Below are 23,011 nucleotides of genomic sequence, written 5' to 3'. Positions count from 1 at the left end.
GTCGTTGGTGGTGTTTGGCGGTGCTGAAGAGCTTGGAGCAGAGTTGACGCGTGCTAAAGGAGGTGGTGGTGAAGTAGCATCATCTTCATCCTCGATAACTCTAGCAGTCACTGTTGCAGCAGATGAAGAGAACTCAGAGTCTTCAAGGGGTGGAGTTCCTAGCAGCACAGCTCTTCGAGGAGGTGTGGAGTCAAACTTGAATCGCTCAGTGAAGCCATCCTCTTGGAGATCATCTTCAGAACACATCATCGTTAGCCCTTTCCATGTACGGCGACAGGTTTCATGGGCAACGAAAGCATTCTTGGTGGCAAGATTGCGAATGCGATTAACTTCCACCAAGAGGCTTTTCATCTGACGCTTCAGCCAGTCATGATGGCTATCCTGTTTCTGATGAAGAGCCACAAGAAGCTCTCGGTCGTTGAGAACACGAGTGCGCTTCTTGGGTCTTGGAGCAGTTGTACTATCAGTGGCTTCAGTAGACGCAGGGTGTGGTGCACGTGTAGTGCCAGCCAAAGGATACACCTGAGTGACTGCTTCAACTCCTTCAATGTTCTGTGAGAAACTCTGATGCTCTGCATTCTGAAGACTTAGAGGTTCCTTTGCAGGCTCAGGATAGATGGCTTCAGTAGAGATATCCACATCAGGCAGAAAAATCCTATGATTGCGAGCAGATGGCTGATATGAGATATCAGAGTGAAGTTTAATTAGCCGCATTACCCATGGGGCGTAGAACTTCAAGCCAAACAGATCAGAGCCCGATGCAGCAAGTTGGCGGATGAATAAGTCCTGTGCATTGAAGCATTTTCCATGAAGAATATAGAAGACCAAAGTCTTCATTGCACCCTCAAGCTTGGCATTTGGAGAGTGCCCTTTGATGGGCCAGAGAGTTCGCCTAATGATGTGATAGATGGTTCATGGCAGATACTCAAGGTCTTCAACGAAGAACTCTGTTGGATAAGCAGCATCGGCAATGGCTTCATCATGCTGAGCATCTGACTCATATCAGGTTCCGGCCTCTTAAAGATGCTCTCAATAGCTTCACTATGCAGCTGACAGCCATGCTCGTAGAGATTGCCAGGAGTGGGCAAACCAGTGAGCTCAATGATGTCAAATGCATTGGCTTCGTGATGAACATTTCCGGTCATCCACTCCAGGACCCAAGTCTTTGGATCTCTATTGTACCCGCGGATGTGAAGTGTGGCATAGAATTGGAGCAGCAGCTCTTCATTCCAATGCTCTTGGTCAGTAACGAACGGCAGCAGTCCAACTTCCTTGAAGCAATCCAAAGCTTCTTCCAGACAGGGCAGACCAGCTATGGCTTCAATGTCAAGGCGCTTGTGTGGGAAGATGCGACCTTGGTTGTAAAGAATGCATGAGTAATAGCTTCGCTGAGGATAGCTCTAGAACCGATCAGATGATATCCTTTCCCTTGAGTAGGGGTTCCTGGAGCTATCGAAGAATGTGTTGTCTGCCCTGAAGCCATTGATATTGAAGGAGCCAGGTGCTGATGCAGGACCTGGGAACCTTGGCAATCTTGGGATTGGCTTCTGTACCTGAGGCCTGTGCTCAACATGATAGTCGAACTGTGGACCGGCAGCAGACTCAGGAACAGAAGTGACGGGATCAGTGGCTTCGCTGTCTTCTTTTTCCGTTGGGGAGGGCTCTATATTAGCTTCATTGGTGGTTGTGGCAGCCGCAAGATTTTCATCCTCCACTTGACGAGCTGGAGGGTCGGTCACAGACACGTTCTCCTTGAGAACTACTTCTTGTTGGGACAGGGGAGTGGGAACTTGTGGGACTTCTTCTTCCGCGGCTGATGCAGCCGAATTGTCTTCAGCAGAGACTTGATGCCTTGGACCTTTGCGAAGCCTGCACAACGCGGGCGACGCCTGTGGAGTTGGAGTGGGCTGGGCCTCAAAGTCTTCTTCCTCTCGTGGGCGATCCGCCCATGAAGCATCCTGTGCAATTGGCGTCAGTGGACGAACAATGCTGATGAGTTCGCTGTTCTGAGGAAGGACTGCACCATCTTCTACATTGTCATGTTGACCAATGTCTTCAGCAGCGATGGGATCAGCTGCTAGAAAGTCTTCAGCTTCATGAGTCTTTGTGGAAGCAGGCTCATGGATGGTCAGTTGGCGTTCAGCTTCAGGATAGACCATAGAAATGGGTTCAACTATCAAGGGCTCTATGGAAGCATCCCGATCTTTCTTGGTCTTCCTCTTCTTCTTGGAGGGGGCAGTTGGAGAGGCTTCAGAATGTTTCCTCTTCCTGGCTTCAGCCTCAGCAGTCCTTGTCTTCTTGAGCTCTGAAGCTGTTGACCGGCTTTTTGGCTTCGAGCCAGTCATTTTAGTTGGGAAGATAATAGGAACTGCTTCCTGCCTTGGTGCGTCAGGTTCAGCCGTAGCAGGCTTCTTCTTCTTCTTTGCGGCCATCCTGGGGTCGATGCCAGGACGCCCAAGGGCCTTGTGCTTCTCAGCCTCATTGTAGGCTTGCACACATTTGTCAGCCAGAGTCTTCATGCGCTCACGCGAACCCTGAGCTTCTACACGTTTCTTTACAAAGGCTTCCTTGAGCTTGTGCATCATACTCTTGAAGTTCTTCACTTCCTGCACGCTGAGCTTGGCCATATGCTTCTTGAACTGAGCCTTTTCATAGTCAATCTTTTGCTTCAGTTCAACAATGCGCTGGGTAATAGCGAGTTCTGAAGCAATGGCGCCTTGGAAGGCGACACTGAGGCCAATTGGTAGCTGCAGATCTTCAAAGCTGATGTTTGGCGTGTCAAACCACTCGTCAATGAAGTTGTGGATGATGGTCACATCAAAGAGAGGCAGATCATTGAAGATTTCTGCTTCTTCTTTGCTCTTGATGAGTTGCTCAAGAGCGTCATCTGCTAGATCTTCATCACTTGACAGATCAATATCGTCATTGCGCAGAATGGCAGCAGCAGTTAGCTCTTGTCCGGTGTGAGGCAGAGGCATCTTGACTTTCTGGGGCTTGGAGATGCGAGATAAGTCTTCGGACTGTTGTAAGTGCATCTAGTGCCACCCCTAGTTGGTTTTGGAGTATTGACGACAAACCTAGTTGAGGGACTAATGTGTTTGTGAGAATTGCAGGATAACACAGGTAGAAGTCCCTCATTGATTCGGTTTTACCACTAGAGATGACCCCTAAAAATGTATGAAGACATTGAAGCCAAAGGTGGAATATGAAGATATTCATATTGAAGACTATGACAAAAGAAGACACGTTATGAAGCCTATGGAGCTCGAAGACTTAGATCTTTCGTAGTTCTTTTTCTTTTGTGTTGAGTCATAGGAACCACCATACTGTTAAGTGGGGTCCAGGAGAACCAGTCAGAATGACTGAAGGGATGCCTAAACCAAAAACCTATGTCTTCGAGTGAAGACAATGAGAGCGAATCTTGTCCAGAGCCAGACAAGTCAGCTTTGCTTGTAGCCCAAGTAAAGTTGCCATGAGAGTTTGAAATCTGACCATTGAGACACGTGTCAGTTCCTTAGTGACCCAGGGTCATTTCGGACAAATCAGGTCGGGTTGCCAAGTGGCTATAAATAGCCCACCCCCTACAACCATAAATGGTTGGCTGCTCAGATTTCAGTGCACGGCTTTTGTCGTTTGAGAGCAACCCACCTCGAAGCCTTGAGAGAAAATTCCTAGCGAGGAGAAAAGCCCTAACCACCCAAAGCCAGAGAGAATTGGGCATCACTGAAGTCTTCTTGTCTGTGTGATCTGAAGACTTATTACACTTGAGGACTGTGCATCCCCAGACGGTTAGGCGTCGCGTTCAGAGCATCCAAGAGACATTGTGGATTGCTAGTGAACGAAGTCTGTGAAGGTTTGGGAGTCTACCTTGAAGACTTACCAGAGTGATTGGGCGAGGACTATGTGACCTTAGCTCAAGGAGAATACGGTGAGGACTTGGTGTCCTGAGCTGCGTGTTCAGGACTGGGTGTCCGGGACTGTGTGTCCTAAGGTTTAAATACCTAGCCGCTCCAACCAGACGTACAGTTGTCACAGCAACTGGAACTGGTCCAACACATCATTGTCTTCAACGAGTCACTGGTTTCATCTTCACTTCCCTCTTCTTACTGTTACTCATTGTGAAGCCATTGCATGCTTGCTCTACCTTTTGTCTTCACAACGTGAATGTATGATCTGTTTGGCTTCATAACGTCTTCCTACCTGATCCTTATTACACTGCAGCTATTTGTCATTGTGCTTTCACTCTATTGAATACTTGACCATGGCTTGCCTAGTGTAATCTAACTTCCGCTGCATAGTAATAGGCATATCTTCGCTGTCTGTCTTCATAACTCCCACGTTTTGAAGACTTTCATAAAAATCGCCTATTCACCCCCCCTAGTCGATATAACGCACTTTCAATTGGTATCAGAGCTAGGTGCTCCCTTGTTCTGTGTGATTCGGTTTAACCACCTGGAGTTTTAGCTATGTTGACTGCAGGGATAATCAAAGTCTCCGCTGCGTGCCCCGTCTTCGATGGAACTGAATATCCCTACTGGAAGAATAAGATGCGCATGCATCTTAAAGCCATTGACGTCGACCTATGGTATGTCGTCAAGAATGGCGTTCCCAAGGCTGGAGAAGGTGTCACTACTGCTGATGTCAAGAAGTTCACTCAACTGGACTCTACTGCCAAAAATATCATCTGTGGTCATCTGACAAAAGGACAGTATGGCCGTGTGAGTGCCTTGAAGACATCCAAGCTGGTCTGGGACTGGCTCTCCAAGGTCAATGAAGGCATCTCAACCCAGAGAGATCAAAGAATCAGTGTTCTTCGCAACCTCTTCAACCGCTTCAAGCGAAATGACAATGAGAATGTCCAGCACACATTTGACCAGCTCACTGACATCAAAAATGAGCTTCAAGCCCTCGGCGCCACTGAGATCACCAAACATGAAATCGTCAAGACGCTGCTGAGATCACTTGATAGTTCGTTTGACATCCTAGCCCTGATGATTCAAGAACGTCCTGATTTCAAGACACTCGATCCGTCTGACATACTTGAGAGGCTCAACACACATGAGTTTCAGCTTTCTGAGAAAAGAGATATCTACGGTCCAAACTATGGGCGAACTCGTGCCTTGAAGGCAAAAGCTATTTCCTCATCTGAAGAAGAATCCGACAGCAGTTCTGATGATCCTGAAGACATTGGAAGGGAACTTGCAATGCTAGTGAAGAAGTTCCAAAAATTCACCAAGAAGAAAGGCTTCAGAAAATCTTCACGATCAAGCTCAAGGAATGATGGAGCTTCTGCTCATGACTACAAGAAGAAAACATGTCACAAGTGCAAGAAAACTGGACACTTTATCTCTGAGTGTCCACAGTGGAACAATGAGAACATAAGGAAGAAGAAGAGCAAGGAATATGATTCTGACGACAAGAAGAAGAAGAAATACTCAAAGTCTTCTTCCAAGACTTCCTCAAAGTCTTCATCACACAAGAAGAGCTCATCTAGCAAGGCACGTGCATTTGTTGGCAAGGAAATGGATTCAGAGGAAGAGTCCGCTTCTGAGGAGGCAGAGGTGGAGTCTGAGGAGGAGTCTGATTTTGGCATTGCGAGTCTGGCTACAGCATACGTCGCCAAGTCCATCTTCAACACTGAAGACAATGACTTCATCACCGACACCGATGCAAATGACAAGAACGACTCCACTCCTACCTACTGCTTCATGGCATGCGGTGCCAAGGTAAACACACGCACTACTCGCTATCAAACATCCAGTGACGATGACTCTGATTGTGATTCAAAACCCAGTTACAAAACACTTGCTAAAATTGCAACTGAACAACAAAAGGCCATGGAACATATTCAAAAACTGTTAGATAGAAGCGATGATCTGTTGGGTGCTGAAATGACTCGATCTGAATCCTTAATTGAAGACATAAAAAATCTTCACGTTAAGTATTAGGAACTTGAAGATCGTCTTGATACTCTCTCAACAACTCATGAAAAGCTTTCCTATGATTATCTTCAAAGGAAGCAAGAACTTGAGAAATTGAGAGCGGCTCATGAAGATCTTCAAAAGGAAAACGAGTCACTTCGCACCGAATAGATCAGTTCCGCTCAGGAAGGATTTGAACCACCATGTCTTAAATGCATTGAGCGTGATAATGCTACTTCTGTTGCTGAATGTTCCACTGCTACTGCTGTTGCAATATCTTCAACTGTTGATGTGGTAACTAACCCCTCTGCTGAGGATACCACTGCTATTGCTGATGAGAATGCTAGGTTGAAGACATTGCTTGAAACAGGGATGTACAAAAGTATTAAAGGACATCAGACATTATGTGATGTCCTCAAGAAGCAGATTCTGAACCGAAACCCTAGGAAAGAGGGTGTTGGGTTCGTAAGGAAAATAAATGCAGATGGCTCTTACTGGAAACCTGAGCAGTATCCCAAAACCACATGGGTTGCTGCAAAGGAACTTTCAGCAGATCCATCCAATTTATATGGCTTCACTTGTGCTAACCCCATTATTATTGATGAATCCTTTGATGCAAACTATAAACTGTTTAAGAATCAGAATGGTGAAGTGTTTGCCAGGTACATTGGTACTAACTGCAGGAATGGACCGCCTATGAAGAAGATCTGGGTTCCGAAAACGTGTCTGGAAAATCTTCCTGTGAATGTCTTCATGACACCTCACATGAAGAAGACAAACCTCAGACCAAAGGCATCATACGGTCCAAAGGCTTCATACAGACAAATGACTCACCTGAGTCGCACTAACGCAAATGTTTTGCAGGGGAACCATACTCAGGCATATGAATATGAGAGCGGTCCATCAAACCGTCATGTTCATATGACCAAAAATTATTCTGCTTATTCTTATGAGTACTATTGTCCACCTGCAAGAATGTTTGCTAAGGCTTCAAAGCCAAAATTCTCAGATGCTGCACTTAGACTTATTGCTTCTAAGCCACCCTTGAAGATGTGGGTGGTTAAGAAGGCTTAACTCTCTTTTGCAGGGAAAGGTCTCTAGCAGAAAACCAAAATCCTCTGACGCTATTGCTAGGGACCTTAAAAATCTTGTAGGGCGCAAGATAAAATGCCCGAATGGCATCATTATGTACTTCGTTCCTGAATCGCATGCTACTCTCCCTATTAGTCCTAATCTGGATCTAAGTTTTCATAACCCACTGGTTCGTCAAATGTTTTTGCTTCACAGTTCTCTTCGTGAAGCCTATCCCCCTAACTGCATTGTAGGGTACGACACCAGCGTTTTCAAAGTCTTCAGAATGGATTATTGACAGTGGGTGTACAAATCACATGACTGGCAAAAGAAGCCTTCTTATGGACTCAACCTTACGTCCATCCGACAAGAGCCACATCACATTTGCTGACACTGGTAAAAGTAAGGTATTGGGTCTAGGTAGAGTTGCAATCTCAAAGGATCAACACATGGATAAAGTCATGCTTGTTGAATCCCTTGGCTTCAACTTAATGTCTGTCTCAATGCTTTGCGATTTGAACATGATCGTAATGTTTGGAAAATATCGTTGCCTAGTACTAATGGAATCTGACAAGTCTCTAGTGTTTGAAGGGTATCGAAAAGATGATCTGTACGTGGTAGATTTCTCAGCAGGGCCACAACTTGCAGTATGTCTTCTTGCAAAAGCTTCAGAATCCTGGCTTTGGCATCGGAGGCTTGGGCATGCTGGCATGAGGAACCTCCACACCCTTGCGAAGAAGAAGCATGTCATAGGCATCGAGGGCGTCAAGTTCAAGAAAGATCACTTATGCGGTGCCTGTGAAGCAGGGAAGATGACGAGGGCAAAACATCCTTCGAAGACAATCATGACTACTACTCAACCCTTCGAACTGCTCCACATGGATCTTTTCGGTCCCACTCACTACTCAACTTTTACTACTACTGCTTGCCTCTATGGCTTCGTCATTGTTGATGATTACTCTAGATATACTTGGGTGCACATAATCCTTTACAAGACTGAAGTGCAGGATGTCTTCAGACGCTTCGCCAATCGAGCTATGAACAATTATGGCGCCAAGATAAAGCACATCAGAAGTGACAATGGCACTGAATTCAAGAACACTGGCCTTGATACATATCTTGATACCTTGGGCATCACACATGAATTCTCAGCTCCATACATGCCACAGCAGAATGGCATCGTCGAACGCAAGAACAGAACACTCATTGAGATGGCCAGAACGATGCTAGATGAATACAAGACTCCAAGAAAATTCTGGACTGAAGCTATTGACACTGCATGCCACACAATCAATCGTGTTTATCTTCACAAGCTTCTGAACAAGACATCTTATGAGCTCCTTACTGGCAAAAAGCCAAATGTCAGTTACTTCAGAGTATTTGGCGCAAGGTGCTGGATCAAGGACCCACATCACACTTCAAAATTTGCACCAAAAGCACATGAGGGTTGTATGCTTGGATATGGAAAGGATTCGCACTCCCACAGAGTCTTCAATCTATTTCATTAGAAAGTGGTCGAAACAGTGGATGTGCGGTTCGATGAGACAAATGGTTCACAAAGAGAGCAACTCCCAAATGTGCTAGATGAAGTTCCAGCTAGTGAATCAATCAAGCTTATGGGAACTGGAGAGATTATACCTTCTGAAGCTCATCCTGAAGAAGAACTTATCATCTCAGCACCTGATCAACATGAAGACAATGCTCAGCCTGAAGACATTCCTCCAAACAACAACACAGATCAGCAAGAGCAAAGTCTTCGCCCTGTACATCCTCGCGTTGCCAATGAAGTGCAGATTGAGAGAATAATTGATAGCATCAATGCACCTGGTCCACTCACTTGTTCAAGGGCAACTCAGCTAGCAAATTTCTGTGGGCACTTCGCATTCATATCAATATCAGAACCCAAGAAAGTTGAAGAAGCCTTCATGGAACCTGAATGGATTCAAGCTATGCAAGAAGAGCTTCAACAGTTTGAGCTGAATAATGTATGGGAACTGGTCAAGCGTCCTGATCCACGGAAGCACAACATAATAGGCACCAAATGGATATACCACAACAAGCAAGATGAGCATGGTCAAGTTGTCAGAAACAAAGCTCGTCTCGTTGCTCAAGGATATACTCAAGTGGAAGGCATTGACTTCGATGAAACATTTGCCCCTGTGGCTAGGCTTGAAGCCATACGCATACTGCTGGCCTATGCAAACCATCATAACATACTTCTATATCAAATGGATGTGAAAAGTGCCTTTCTCAATGGCAAGATTGAAGAAGAAGTGTATGTTGCACAACCGCCTGGCTTTGAAAATCCAAAACATCCTGACATGGTATACAAGCTCAACAAGGCACTGTATGGCCTCAAACAAGCCCCTAGGGCCTGGTATGACACACTCAAATATTTCCTGAAGAGCAAAGGCTTCATACCTGGTTCCCTGGATCCCACTCTTTTCACGAAGACATATGATGGTGAACTGTTTGTGTGCCAAATATATGTGGATGACATTATCTTCGGCTGCACCAATCAGAAGTACTGAAGAGTTTGGATATATGATGCAAGAGCAATATCAGATGTCCATGATGGGGGAGTTGAAGTTCTTCCTTGGTCTTCAAATACGACAACAACGCAATGGCATCTTCATATCTCAAGAGAAATATCTCAAAGATTGCCTGAAGAAGTTCGGTATGCAAGACTGCAAAGGCTTCACAACACCAATGCCAGCCAAACATCATCTGGGTCCTGACGACAATGGTAAAGAGTTCGATCAAAAGGTATACCGCTCCATGACTGGTTCTTTGCTTTATTTATGTGCATCTAGGCCAGATATTATGCTTAGTGTTTGCATGTGTGCTCGATTTCAAGCGGCACCAAAGGAGTCGCATCACTTAGCTGTGAAGCGAATTCTTCGATATTTGGCTCACACCCCAACTCTAGGATTATGGTATCCAAAGGGCTCAGAGTTTGATTTGGTTGGATTTTCGGATGCTGATTATGCTGGTGACAAAGTTGATCGCAAGTCTACATTAGGCACATGTCACTTTCTGGGACGATCGCTTGTATGTTGGTCTTCAAAGAAGCAGAACTATGTATCTCTCTCCACTGCTGAATCTGAATACATTGCTGTTGGATCTTGCTGCGCTCAGCTTCTGTGGATGAAGCAAACACTCAAGGACTATGGCATTCATCTGAAGCAAGTGCCACTTTACTGCGACAACGAAAGCGCCATCAAGATTGCCAACAACCCAGTTCAGCACTCGAAGACAAAGCACATTGAAATTCGTCATCACTTTCTTAGAGATCATGTTGTGAAGGAAGACATTGATATCATACACGTCAACACTGAAGAGCAATTGGCAGATATCTTCACCAAGCCCTTGGATGAGAAGAGGTTTTGCAAGTTACGGTGTGAGCTAAATATCCTGGAATCCTCAAATGTCCTGTGATCAGGCACACATCCTAACACTTATGCATATGATGACTTAGATGTGCAACACACGAAGTAAAGTATATCTTCAATCAATGAAGACATACATTCTAAGTGTGAATACATGAATGTGGAATTTGACTTCGGAGCGCCACGATAATTGTGCGCCGTGTCTGGGTCTAATATTTCCTATACGGTGGATAACGCCACCACCAAATGTTCCATTTTGAAGTGTTTCACTCATGGCGTTACCTTGCAATGTCTTCACATTTGATTTGGCTTCGAACTCAACATATTTTCATGATTATCTTCACTATGTTGACTACATATATATATATATATACTAGTGTTCTGTCCTCTACAGCATTCACTTATAGCTATGTCTTCTTGGTTGAATCTTTTGAACTAAGTGAATGTGATCGGACCCTAATCTCTCTATGCTTTCTATCTCAAACTCTGTCTCTCCAAGTCATATGCATTCTATTGAAACTGTCGAATGTCTTCAATGCGTCCTTGTCAGCAGAAGAAATAGAGACAACCATAAAGTCCGTTTTCAATGCTCAATCCTCCACATAAAATCCAGAGAAGCAGGAACGACCGCCCGACAATCCAGGCGTGCGTGGGACGTGGAACAAACCCCAAACTTCCGCAAACTGGCCACGCGTTCCTCAGATGCGAATCGCCAGGGGCACCTATGTAATAGCACAGTGCCGCCCCTGAGCCTATAAATTCACACTTACCGCGGTCATTATCTCCTTCTTCCACCCTCGCACGAACCCTAGCGCCACCGCTAGCTCTCGACGACGCCGGCGACGAAGCGCTTCGCTGCCACAACCTCTCCGACGCCGTCTTCACACCGATCGCGGACATCGTCCTCTCCGCCGTCGCCGTAGGTGTCTTCCGTCGCCAAGTTAGGGCACGGAGGATTGAACTGCTCGGCATCATCTCCCACTCCGTCTAGCAGTTCCAAGTGTGGTAAATAAAACTTCTTTTTACAGCCCCTTTTGATCCCATGGTTCTGTCACTTTCTACCATAAGAAGTTTCTCTTCACACAAGTTAGGTCTCTCTATCTGCATCTCATAACATGCCTAGTATATTCACTTGGGCTTCATGAAGTAGTTAGATTCCTCACTTGTACTGATCTGTGGGTTCGTACAAATCTGGAACCAACTTCTTATCTATGAGTGAATGTCTTCGCACGATGAGGCCAATGTCTTCTAAACTGATTTATCTTCAAAATCTTCTGAGAATGCATATGACCTCTTCCCCTTCCCTCGCACCTTAATGCTGTCACAGGTACATGTCCGTGGGAGAATCCTTCGGTTCTCATAAGTCTGCATTCATTTGCAGAATTCCTACAACATCACATAGATTCCCCTGAAGCCAGTTCCTGTTGGTCCAGCAAAAGAAAGCCTTTGAAGCCTTTGAAAGTTTTGAAGCCTTTCAAGTTGAAGTTTATGGCTTCAGAAGCAGCAGCAAGGAAGGGGGGTAGACAGCGACGTGAAGGAACTTCCAAAGATCTGCCTGAAGACCTGGCAGAAATGTATAAAACAGATCCGGAAGAGAATTATGGGCAGCGCAAGACTCGAATCCAATGGATTCGATGCTATTGGGCAGAACAATGGTTCAAATACCGCTTCACAACCCAAGAGTATGCTGAGAAAAGTGCCATCAAAAGACCATGGGGAGACATCTTATACAAGAACCTTGTACCCAGGTCCAGAGATGAAGCCATTGCCCAAAGCTTCTATCCATGCATGGTTCGTGGGCCACAGCCTGATGATGCACATCCGTCGTCACTACTCTGGTGTCGTGACGACAATCTATTCAAGCGCAACTTCCAGTTTGCCCAACAATCAGCGAAGCAGAACAAGAAGAAGTTGGGGTTAGACTTCAACCCTGGTCCCTCCGCACCAAGGGCAGATGGCACACGCGACACAGAACCAAATATCATCGGTCCGTATGCAAACCTTGAGGGCCTCATCACCCGCATCTTAGTCCAAGGGACTGCCGTGAATGACCCTCCAGCTGACTCTGAGTCTGATGAAGCTCCTGCTGTACCAAAGCCAAAGCAGTCGAAGAAGCCAAAAGCTTCAAAGCCGGCCCCTTCATCAAAAATCTCAAGGGCGATGCCATTGGCAACTGCACCTCCTGAAGACAGTGTGCAGTCTGAAGACATATCCCGCGTCTCCAAGCCCTAGAAGGCCAAGGTGCCTCAGCCACACACCGGCAAAGAGCTCACAGCTGCTGCCATTCTGCGCAGCGAAGCCATTGATCTGTCAAGTGATGAAGATCTTGGAGATGACGCTCTAAAGCAGCTCATCAAGAGCAAAGAAGAAGCTGAAATCTTCAACAATTTGCCTCTCTTTGATGTCGCCATCATCCACAACTTCATCGACGAATGGTTTGCCACACCAAACATCAGCTTCGAAGATCTGCAGCTGCCCGTTGGCCTCAGCGTTGCCTTCCAAGGCGCTATTGCTTCAGAACTTGCAATTGCCCAGCGCATTGTTGAACTGAAGCAGAAAATTGATCATGAAAAGGCTCAGTTCAAGAAGAATATGGCCAAGCTCAGCGTGCAAGAAGTGAAGAGCTTCAAGACCATGTTGCATGAGCTAAAGGAAAATTTTCTGAAGAAGCGTGCAGAAGCTCAGGGTTCACGTGAGCGGATGAAGTTTCTGGCTGAAAGATGTGTACAAGCCTACAATGAGGCTGAGAAGCGCAAGGCACTTGGGCGTCCTGGCATCGACCCCAAGATGGCCGCGAAGAAGAAGAAGAAGAAGCCTGCTATGGCTGAACCAGAGGCACCTAGGCAAGAAGCAGTTCCAATTGTCTTCCCAACTGCAACGACTGGCTCGAAGCCAAAGAGCCGGTCAATAGCTTCAGAGCTCAAGAAGACAAGAACTGCTGAGGCAGAAGCCAGGAAGAGGAAAAGCTCTAAAGCCTCTCCTACTGCCCCCAGCAAGAAGAAGCGAAAGATCAAGAAATCTCGGACTGCTCCCACAGAGCCCTTGATAATTGAACCTATTTCTATGGTTCACCCCAACGCAGAACGACAACTGACAGTTCATGAGCCTGCTTCCACAGAGGCTCCTGAAGCTGAAGACATACCAGCAGCCGACCCCATTGCTGCTGAAGACATTGGTCATCAGGACAATGTACAAGATGATGCAGCCCTTCCTCAGTATGAACAAAGCAAACTCATCAGCATTGGTCGTCCTCTAACGCCAATTGCACAAGATGCGTCATGGGCGGATCGCCCTCAAGAGGAAGAAGACAATGAGGTCCAGCCCACTCCAACCCCACAGGCGTCGCCTGCATTCCGCAGGCTTCGCAAAGGTCCAAGGCCTCAAGTCTATGCTGAAGACATTCCGGCTGCATCAGCCGCAGAAGAAGCACCACAAGAGCCCACTCCTATGCTCCACCAAGAAGCAGTTCTCCAGGAGAACGTGCTTGTAACCAACCCTCCAGCCAGTCAAGCGGAGGCTGCAAATGTTGAGGCTGCCACAACCAACACTGAAGCCAATGTGGAGCCCTCCCCACCAAAAGCTTCAGCAGACAGCGAAGCTACTAATCCAGACACTTCTGTTCCTGAGTCTGCTGCTGGTCCTCAATTTGATTACCATGTTGAGCACAGGCCTCATGTCCAGAAGCCAGTCCCAAGGCTGCCAAGGTTCCCAGGTCCTGCATCAGCACCTGGCTCCTTTGACATCAATAGCTTCAAGGCAGACAATACGTTCTTCAACAGCTCCAAGAACCCCTATTCAAGGGAAATGATTTCATCAGATAGCTTCTGGAGCTATCCTCAGCGCAGCTACTATTCATGCATCCTATACAACCAAGGTCACATCTTCCCGCACAAGCGCCTTGATGTTGAAGCTATTGCTGGTCTGCCCTGTTTAGAGGAAGCGCTGGATTGCTTCAAGCAAGTGGGTCTGCTGCAGTTTATAACTGATGAAGAGCACTGGAATGAAGAGCTTCTGTTGCAATTCTATGCCACTCTACACATCAAAGGATACAACAGAGATCCGAAGACTTGGGCCCTGGAGTGGATGACCGGCAATGTCCATCACGAAGCCAATGCATTCGATATCATTGAGCTCACCAGCCTGCCCACTCCTGGCGAACTCTTCGAGGAAGGCTGTCCACTACACACTGAAGCTCTTGAGAGCATATTCCAGAGGCCTGAACCAAATATGAGTCAGATGCTCTCCATGATGAAGCCATTGCCCCATGATGCTCCTTATCCAACAGAGTTCTTCGTTGAAGACTTTGAGTACCTGCCCAGAACCATCTATCACATTATCCGGCGGACTCTCTGGCCTATTAAAGGGCACTCTCCAAATGCCAAGGTCGAGGGTGCAATGAAGACTCTGATATTCTGTATTCTTCATGGGAAATGCTTCAACGCACAGGATTTCTTCATACGCCAACTAGCTGCATCAGGCTCAGATCTGTTTGGTTTAAAGTACTATGCTCCTTGGGTAATGAGACTGATCAAGCTTCACTCTGCAATCTCATATCAGCCCTCATCCCGCAACCATCGGATCTTCTTGCCAGATGTGGATACCTCTGCTGAAGCTATATATCCTGAGCCTGCCAAGCAACCTTTGAGTCTTCAGAATGCAGAACACCAGAGCTTCACTCAGAAGATGAAGGTGTTGAAGCCATCTCCAGGGTGTATCCTTTGGCTGGCACTACACGTGCGCCACACCCTGCTTCAACTGAAGCCACTGATAGTGCAACTGCTTCAAGACCCAAGAAGCGCGCTCGTGTTCTCAATGACCGAGAGCTTCTTGTGGCCCTTCATCAAAAACAAGATAGGCATCATGACTGGCTAAAGCGTCAGATGAAAAGCCTCTTGGTGGATGTCAACCGTCTTCGAAATCTTGCCACCAAGAATGCTTTCGTTACCCATGAAACCTGTTGTCGTACATGGAAAGGGCTATCAATGATGTGCACTGAAGCTGAACTTGAAGAGGATGGCTTCACTGAGCGATTCAAGTTTGACACCACACCTCCTAGAAGGGCTGTGATGCGAAGCACACCATCACTTGAAGACTCTGAGTTTTCTTCATCTGCTGCCACAGTCACTGCCAGAATCATTGATGAAGAAGACGATGCTACCTCACTGCCACCTGCTTCAGCACCTCCAAGCTCTTCTGCACCGCCAAACACCTCCAACGACCCTGCTGCTCCTGGGAACGAGTAGACACTCTATCTCTTCAAACCTTTTTGGTCCTTACTGACAAAAGGGGGAGAAGCATATGGGTTGATAGTCTTCAAGCGGGTCCATATGGGCGGGTGCTTTATGTTTTGCTATATTTTGCTTCGTGCTTACAACTCTCGTTTTTGCTTCATTTGGTTCTTTGAGTTGTAACACTAAAACTCGATGGTCGTCTGCTACTTGTTTGCCACCCTGTTTTGCGAAGATAAATTCCGCATGTGTGACGATAAATTCCGCACTTATCTCATTCTGCAGACGTCCATTTTCCATTATGCATGTCATCATCTTCATATACCTTCACATGCATAGTGGATTGTCATCATAAGCTGAAGTGGATCTCCACAAGTACAACCTGCCATGTGCATTTGCATTCCAAAAGCAAATTAACTTATATGCACATCTTCAGGGGGAGCCCTTGCAACTTATGAAGACAATTCCTTATCCTTTACAATTTCACAGACTATATTCCCCGTTGAAAACTTCAACTAGTTTGTCATCAATCACCAAAAAGGGGGAGATTGTAAGTGCATCTAGTGCCACCCCTAGTTGGTTTTGGACTATTGACGACAAACCTAGTTGAGGGACTAATGTGTTTGTGAGAATTGCAGGATAACACAGGTAGAAGTCCCTCATTGATTCGGTTTTACCACCAGAGATGACCCCTAAAAATGTATGAAGACATTGAAGCCAAAGGTGGAATATGAAGATATTCATATTGAAGACTATGACAAAAGAAGACACGTTATGAAGCCTATGGAGCTCGAAGACTTAGATCTTTCGTAGTTCTTTTTCTTTTGTGTTGAGTCATAGGAACCACCGTACTGTTAAGTGGGGTCCAGGAGAACCAGTCAGAATGACTGAAGTGATGCCTAAACCAAAAACCTATGTCTTCGAGTGAAGACAATGAGAGCGAATCTTGTCCAGAGCCGGACAAGTCAGCTTTGCTTGTAGCCCAAGTAAAGTTTCCATGAGAGTTTGAAATCTGACCGTTGAGACACATGTCAGTTCCTTAGTAACCTAGGGTCATTTCGGACAAATCAGGTCGGGTTGCCAAGTGGCTATAAATAGCCCACCCCCTACAACCATAAATGGTTGGCTGCTCAGATTTCAGTGCACGGCTTTTGTCGTTTGAGAGCAACCCACCTTGAAGCCTTTGAGAGAAAATTCCTAGCGAGGAGAAAAGCCCTAACCACCCAAAGCCAGAGAGAATTGGGCATCACTTAAGTCTTCTTGTCTGTGTGATCTGAAGACTTATTACACTTGAGGACTGTGCATCCTCCAGACGGTTAGGCGTCGCGTTCAGAGCATCCAAGAGACATTGTGGATTGCTAGTGAACGAAGTCTGTGAAGGTTTGGGAGTCTACCTTGAAGACTTACCAGAGTGATTGGGCGAGGACTATGTGACCTTAGCTCAAGGAGAATACGGTGAGGACTTGGTGTCCTGAGCTGCGTGTTCAGGACTGGGTGTCCGGGACTGTGTGTCCTAAGGTTTAAATACCTAGCCGCTCCAACCAGATGTACAGTTGTCACAACAACTGGAACTGGTCCAACACATCATTGTCTTCAATGAGTCACTGGTTTCATCTTCACTTCCCTCTTCTTACTGTTACTCATTGTGAAGCCATTACATGCTTGCTCTACCTTTTGTCTTCACAATGTGAATGTATGATCTGTTTGGCTTCATAACGTCTTCCTACCTGATCCTTATTACACTGCAGCTATTTGTCATTGTGCTTTCACTCTATTGAATACTTGACCATGGCTTGCCTAGTGTAATCTAACTTCCGCTGCATAGTAATAGGCATATCTTCGCTGTCTGTCTTCATAACTCCCACGTTTTGAAGACTTTCATAAAAATCGCCTATTCACCCCCCCTAGTCGATATAACGCACTTTCAACTGCACACTGTCTTCAAGAGGTGCAGTTGCCAGTGGCTTCGCCCTTGAGATTTTTGGTGAGGGGGCAGGCTTTGAAGCTTTAGGCTTCTTCATCTTCTTTGTCTTCGGCGCTGCAGGAGCTTCTTCTGATTCAGCGTCAGCTGCAGGCTCATTCACTGCAGTCCCTTGAACTAAGATGCGGGTGATGAGGCCTTCAAGGTTGTAGAAAGGACCGATGACATTGGGTTCTGCATCTCGTGTGCCATCTGCCCTTGGTGCTGAGGGACCAGGGTTGAAGTCTAACCCCAAAGTCTTCTTGTTCTACTTCGCTGAGTTCTGGGCAAACTGGAAGTTGCGCTTGAATAGACTGTCGTCACGACACCATAGTAGTGACGATGGGTGTGCATCAGCTGGCTGTGGCCCACGGACCATGCAGGGATAGAAGCCTTGAGCAATGGCTTCATCTATGGACCTGGGTAGAAGATTCTTGTATTGGATGTCTCCCCACGGTCTCTTGATGGCATTTTTCTCAGCATATTCTTGGGTTACAAATCAGTATTTGAACCACTGTTCTGCCCAATATCTTCGAATCCATTGGATTCGGGTCTTGCGCTGATTGTAATCCTCTTCAGGATCTGTCTTGTACAGTTCTGAGAGTTCATCTGGCAGATCTCTGGATGTTTCTCCACGACGCTTTCTGCCACCCTTCCTTGCTGCTTTCTCTGAAGCCATAAACTTTAACTTGAAAGGCTTCAACACGTTCAAAGGCTTCAAAGGTTTTCGCTTGCTGGACCAACAGGAACTGGCTTCGGGAGAATTAATGTGATGCTGTAAGAATTCTGCAAATGAATGTAGACTATGAGAACCAAAGGATTCTCCCATGGACATGTACCTGTGACAGCATTAAGGTGCGAGGGAAGGGGAAGAGGTCATATGCATTCTCAGAAGATTTTGAAGATAAATCAGTTTAGAAGACATTGACCTCATTTTGCGAAGACATTCACTCATAGATAAGGAGTTGGTTCCAGATTTGTACGAATCCACAGATCAGTACAAGTGAGGAATCTAACTACTTTGTGAAGCATAAATGAATATACTAGGCATGTTATGAGATGCAGTATGAGAGAGATCTAATTTGTGTGAATAGAAACTGCTTGTGGTAGAAAGTGACAAATCCATAGGATCAATGGTGCTGTAAAAAGGAAGTTTTATTTACCACACTAAGAACTGCTAGACGAAGTGGAAGATGAGGCCAAGCAGTTCGATCTTCCGTGCCCTAACTTGGTGACGGAGGACACCTACGGTGACGGCGGAGAGGACGATGTCCGCGGTCGGCGTGAAGACGGCGTCGGAGAGGTTGCGGCAGCGAAGCGCTTCGTCGCCGGCATCATCGAGGGCTAGCGGTGGCGCTAGGGTTCGTGCGAGAGTGGAAGAAGAAATAATGACCGCTGTGAAGTGTGTATTTATAGGTACATGGGCGGCACTACGCTATTACACAGGTGCCCCTGGCGATTCGCATCCGAGGAACACGTGGCCATTATGCGGAATTTTGGGGTTTGTTCCACGGCCCACGCACGCCTTGATTGTCGGGTGGTCGTTCCTACTTCATGTGGAGGAATGAGCATTGAAAACGGACTTAATGGTTGTCTCTGTATCTTCTGCTGAAGGACGCAAAGAAGACATTCGACAGTTTCAATAAAATGCATATGATTTGGAGAGATAGAATTTGAGATAGAAAGCATAGAGAGGTTAGGGTCCGATCACATTCACTTAGTTCAAAAGATTCAACAACGAAGACATAGCTATAAGTGAATGCTGTAGAGGACAGAACACTAATATATATATATCTATATAATCAACATAGTGAAGATAATCATGAAGATATGTTGAGATCGAAGCCAAACCAAATGTGAAGACATTGCAAGGTAACGTCATGAGTGAAACACTTCAAAATAGAACATTTGGTGGTGGCGTTACCCACCGTATAGGAAGTATTAGACCCAGACACGGCGCACAATTATCGTGGCGCTCTGAAGTCAAATTACACATTAATGTATTCACACTTAGAATGTATGTCTTCATTGATTGAAGATATACTTTACTTCGTGTGTTGCACATCTAAGTCATCAATATGCATAAGGGTTAGGATGTGTGCCTGATCACAGGACATTTGAGGATTCCAGGATATTTAGCTTACACCGTAACTTGCAAAATCTCTTCTCATCCAAGGGCTTGGTGAAGATATCTGCCAATTGCTCTTCAGTGTTGACATGTATGATATCAATATCTTCCTTCACAACATGATCTCTGAGAAAGTGATGACGAATTTCAATGTGCTTTGTCTTCGAGTGCTGAACTGGGTTGTTGGCGATCTTGATGGCGCTTCCGTTGTCGCAGTAAAGTGGCACTTGCTTCAGATGAATGCCATAGTCCTTGAGTGTTTGCTTCATCCACAGAAGCTGAGCGCAGCAAGATCCAGCAGCAATGTATTCAGATTCAGCAGTGGAGAGAGATACGCAGTTCTGCTTCTTTGAAGACCAACATACAAGTGATCATCCCAGAAAGTGACATGTGCCTGATGTAGACTTGCGGTCAACTTTGTCACCAGCATAATCAGCATCCGAGAATCCAACCAGATCAAACTCTGAGCCCTTTGGATACCATAATCCTAGAGTTGGGGTGTGAGCCAAATATCGAAGAATTCGCTTCATAGCTAAGTGATGCGACTCCTTTGGTGCCGCTTGAAATCGAGCGCACATGCAAACACTAAGCATAATATCTGGCCTAGATGCACATAGATAAAGTAAAGAACCAATCATGGAGCGGTATACCTTTTGATCGAACTCTTTACCATTGTCGTCGGGACCCAGATGATGTTTGGCTGGCATTGGTGTTGTGAAGCCTTTGCAGTCTTGCATACCGAACTTCTTCAGGCAATCTTTGAGATATTTCTCTTGAGATATGAAGATGCCATTGCGTTGTTGTCGTATTTGAAGACCAAGGAAGAACTTCAGCTCCCCCATCATGGACATCTGATATTGCTCTTGCATCATATATCCAAACTCTTCACTGTACTTCTGATTGGTGCAGCCGAAGATAATGTCATCCACATATATTTGGCACACAAACAGTTCACCATCATATGTCTTCGTGAAAAGAGTGGGATCTAGGGAACCAGGTATGAAGCCTTTGCTCTTCAGGAAATATTTGAGTGTGTCATACCAGGCCCTAGGGGCTTGTTTGAGGCCATACAGTGCCTTGTTGAGCTTGTATACCATGTCAGGATGTTTTGGATCTTCAAAGGCAGGCGGTTGTGCAACATACACTTCTTCTTCAATCGTGCCATTGAGAAAGGCACTTTTCACATCCATTTGATATAGAAGTATGTTATGATGGTTTGCATAGGCCAGCAATATGCGTATGGCTTCAAGCCTAGCCACAGGGGCAAATGTTTCATCGAAGTCAATGCCTTCCACTTGAGTATATCCTTGAGCAACGAGACGAGCTTTGTTTCTGACAACTTGACCATGCTCATCTTGCTTGTTGCGGTATATCCATTTGGTGCCTATTATGTTGTGCTTCCGTGGATCAGGACGCTTGACCAGTTCCCATACATTATTCAGCTCAAACTGTTGAAGCTCTTCTTGCATAGCTTGAATCCATTCAGGTTCCATGAAGGCTTCTTCAACTTTCTTGGGTTCTGATATTGATATGAATGCGAAGTGCCCACAGAAATTTGCTAGCTGAGTTGCCCTTGAACGAGTGAGTGGACTAGGTGCATTGATGCTATCAATTATTCTCTCAATCTGCACTTCATTGGCAACGCGAGGATGTACAAGGCGAAGACTTTGCTCTTGCTGATCTGTGTTGTTGTTTGGAGGAATGTCTTCAGGCTGAGCATTGTCTTCATGTTGATCAGGAGCTGAGATGATAAGTTCTTCTTCAGGATGAGCTTCAGAAGGTATAATCTCTCCAGTTCCCATAAGCTTGATTGATTCACTAGCTGGAACTTCATCTAGCACATTTGGGAGTTGCTCTCTCTGTGAACCATTTGTCTCATCGAACCGCACATCCACTGTTTCGACCACTTTCTAATGAAAGAGATTGAAGACTCTGTGGGAGTGCGAATCCTTTCCATATCCAAGCATAAAACCCTCATGTGCTTTTGGTGCAAATTTTGAAGTGTGATGTGGGTCCTTGATCCAGCACCTTGCGCCAAATACTCTGAAGTAACTGACATTTGGCTTTTTGCCAGTAAGGAGCTCATAAGATGTCTTGTTCAGAAGCTTGTGAAGATAAACACGATTGATTGTGTGGCATGCAGTGTCAATAGCTTCAGTCCAGAATTTTCTTGGAGTCTTGTATTCATCTAGCATCGTTCTGGCCATCTCAATGAGTGTTCTGTTCTTGTGTTCGACGATGCCATTCTGCTGTGGCGTGTACGGAGCTGAGAATTCATGTGTGATGCCCAAGGTATCAAGATATGTATCAAGGCCAGTGTTCTTGAATTCAGTGCCATTGTCACTTCTGATGTGCTTTATCTTGGCGCCATAATTGTTCATAGCTCGATTGGTGAAGCGTCTAAAGACATCCTGCACTTCAGTCTTGTAAAGGATTATGTGCACCCAAGTATATCTAGAGTAATCATCAACAATGACGAAGCCATAGAGGCAAGCAGTAGTAGTAAAAGTTGAGTAGTGAGTGGGACCGAAAAGATCCATGTGGAGCAGTTCGAAGGGTCGAGTAGTAGTCATGATTGTCTTCGAAGGATGTTTTGCCCTCGTCATCTTCCCTGCTTCACAGGCACTGCATAAGTGATCTTTCTTGAACTTGACGCCCTCGATGCCTATGACATGCTTCTTCTTCGCAAGGGTGTGGAGGTTCCTCATGCCAGCATCCCCAAGCCTCCGATGCCAGAGCCAGCATTCTGAAGCTTTTGCTAGAAGACATACGGCAAGCTGTGGTCCTGCTGAGAAATCTACTACGTGCAGATCATCTTTTCGATACCCTTCAAACACTAGAGACTTGTCAGATTCCATTAGTACAAGGCAACGATATTTTCCAAATATTACGATCATGTTCAAATCGCAAAGCATTGAGATAGACATTAAGTTGAAGCCAAGGGATTCAACAAACATGACTTTGTCCATGTGTTGATCCCTTGAGATTGCAACTCTACCTAGACCCAATACCTTACTTTTACCAGTGTCAGCAAATGTGATGTGGCTCTTGTCGGATGGACGTAAGGTTGAGTCCATAAGAAGACTTCTTTTGCCAGTCATGTGATTTGTACACCCTCTATCAATAATCCATTCTGAAGACGCTGGTGTCGTACCCTACAGTGCAGTTAGGGGGATAGGCTTCACCAAGAGCATTGTGAAGCAAAAGCATTTGACGAACCAATGGGTTATGAAAGCTTAGATCCAGATTAGGACTAATAGGGAGAGTAGCAAGCGATTCAGGAACGAAGTACATAGTAAGACCATTCGGGCATT

Source organism: Triticum urartu, chromosome 1A, assembly GCF_056163025.1.
Source record: "Triticum urartu cultivar PI428250 chromosome 1A, HENAU_Tu73, whole genome shotgun sequence".
Classification (NCBI taxonomy): Eukaryota; Viridiplantae; Streptophyta; class Magnoliopsida; order Poales; family Poaceae; genus Triticum; species Triticum urartu.
This window is presented reverse-complemented; position numbering follows the sequence as displayed.